The following is a 2,790-nucleotide window of genomic DNA, read 5'->3' as shown; positions in this document are numbered from 1 at the left end:
CAAGCGTTTGAGTGCGTTTCTAAAGAACTCAATTGATTGGGGTCGCTCGATCTGAGATCGTACTAGTTGATAGGGATGCTGCATAGCCCAAGGGGGACGATTCTTTGACGTCAAGACACAAAACGAACGAATTTTGTTGGATTTGTGAATCTGTACCCCTAGCTCCTAGTTAGTAGTAAAGTCAACATTTATATACTTTATTAGTGAACTCAGACACGCTCATAATGCACACCGTCGAAAGAACGCTCCGAAGGGAATTAATAATTGAATGCAAAAGTTTTGGCAAATGTCGGACAGTTTGTTGGAATGGGTCACGGGCCAACGGGCATACGTGAAGAATGTGTTTTTTTGTTTAATCGTTACATAAGTGTTACACCACATGTTCATCGCCGCTGTGTCCGGCGGAATGGTCTGATTGTGAATGTGGGGACAACATGTGCCAATATATTTTGAATCTCATCGAACGAAGTAGCAAACATTTGATGCATATATTAGAATTAGGAAGTGAAAAATTAGACGCAAAAGACCCGGCCAGGATGGTATAAGTCACGATGGGCAGAAATCAATACCAGATAACATTCCGAGGAGGCAGAGATAATAGAAAGAAAAAGCTAATGAAAACTAAGCAAAATGCATTGATATCTTAATAAAACATAAATACGTCTTTTTCTTAAGCTACCAAAATCTTAGCTAAATACCAGTTACTTGACATTGAGTGAAAAAAAACTAATAACATACATCAAGAGAATGATAAAATTACTTACAAATTTCCAACTACATTAACAACCATACAAATGAACTCTTCCATGCTGACACGAGGGGAGGGGTGGAAAATAATGACCCAACATAAAATAGAATCAAATGCAAACAAACCATGGGTAGTAGCTCAAAATCCAGATTCTAGTAGACGCCAGTAGTACGATAGCGATTGATTTAGCGATGAGTTTGAACCTAACATTAGTGCTACCAACGACCCATCCGAAGTACGGTGGCCAATAATCCTAGCAACTCTCCGACCAGGTGGCCAAGTTATTCGAACATAAGCAAACTCTCTTTTCACTACTTCCTTCCTGCTCAATAGTGTTTAGACGATTTTTCCTACCATGAACTGTAAGCCAGCCGAAGAATGAAACGAAACGAAACACCTAATGATAGAACGTAGTGCGCATTTTTTCCTTGATTCAGACGTAGGAATAAATTTTCCTTCCCGAGATTTTCCTGCTCTCTTCTCTGGCTCGTGTGCTCCCCAATAAGCCAGTGCTTTGGCGATTACTCGCGATCTGATAGAGACGACGATGATAAGACGACGCAACCAACTCCAACCTGTTTTCCGAAACTGCAACTGCGTCGCAGTTTAGCTTTCTTTATAGAGCTTTTAATGTAGCAAACGGAGATGCGCTGTTCTGGAAGGAATTCTGCGGCCAGCACAAACTGGCACGCTAGAAGTGAGAGCTGTTTTTTAAGTATCAATTGCGTTCCATGACTACACAAGGTTAGCAGGTTTAATCAAATGTACATCTTATCGTAGATAATAGATACGTACACTCACACACACACACGCGCACACACACCCTCCCACACGCGTAAACACGCATAGTAATCGAGAATGCCAAACTTATATAGTGAATACGAAGGAAACGCGTACCACCATCATGCAATAATTAACGGAAGAATCCCTACCAACAAACACACAATACAGATCCTTGTTCTCGGCTTTGGTGATGATTCGGCAGATGCGCTGGTGAGAAGAAAACCGACAAAAGCATTAAACTACACACCCACAACAAGATAATTGTAGCATCAATAAAATGTTCCCTCGTAGCCAAAAGAGTACGCTTCAAATGTAAATGTGTGGGGCAGGCGCGTCTAAAAAAGGACGAAAAAAAATTCGACGCGTAGACAAACCCCCGGAATGGCTTCAATGTATATCCCATTTGTTGGCTTCGATTGCGAAGGAATCCTGCGGCAGGATAACTGTGCTCAGGCTGCGCAGAATAAAAAGCATACAGTCCCTCCATGAATATGATAACTTGAGTCGTCCTTTGGAGCACGTTTTGTTGCCTGTACCTTTCGGTTTATTTTGACCGTTCTGTGCACGCGCACAGAATGAACAGCTCTTGGTTTTTCAGACGCCACGGTGCTGAACATCCAGGAAAGAGCAAAGTAATTCAATCCGCTGTCAATTGAAACGAGCTGTAAGTGTGACCCTGTGTGTCCTTGCTTCTGCCCTTTGGCTTATACGTCACCGATGTGTGTTGCAAGATGATAGCTGTGTGTGCGTGTGCGCTCGCCATTGTAGGTAAAATCATGTGAATGCTTAAGAAGTGTACCGGCACGCGAGTAGAAAACAATTGTTCAGTAAACTCGTATCTAAACTATAGCCCGAGTACAGCAACAATGATGCCAGCATTAGTGATTTTTCTGACGACATCGAGGCGACGGAAATCAACACGTCTTTTTGTTCGGTTGACGTTGCGATAGCGACGAGGCTTACCTGTTGCTATCAGGGCAAATCGTAGCAACCCTTTAGCCCTTTAGCATATGTACAGCGCTTTATTTGCACTCGTTTCAATTGCCAATTAATTGCTACGATTTACGAGAATGCTCCTTCTCAGCTAGCTCCATCTGGCGGCAATCAACAAAACTGTTAGAGTGATAAGAGAATGAACAAGCGAATAATAGAGAGCGAAAAAAAACCGAGAAAGGCAGAGTAAGAGAGACGAAGGATTTTAAGCTAGCTAATGGGGCCGGAAATTGTGTGCACTCGCGCAAGTGACACGCACCGGAAAG

The sequence above is a fragment of the Anopheles nili genome, chromosome 3, assembly GCF_943737925.1.
Source record: "Anopheles nili chromosome 3, idAnoNiliSN_F5_01, whole genome shotgun sequence".
NCBI lineage: Eukaryota > Metazoa > Arthropoda > Insecta > Diptera > Culicidae > Anopheles > Anopheles nili.
Note: the sequence above shows the minus strand (reverse complement) of the source record.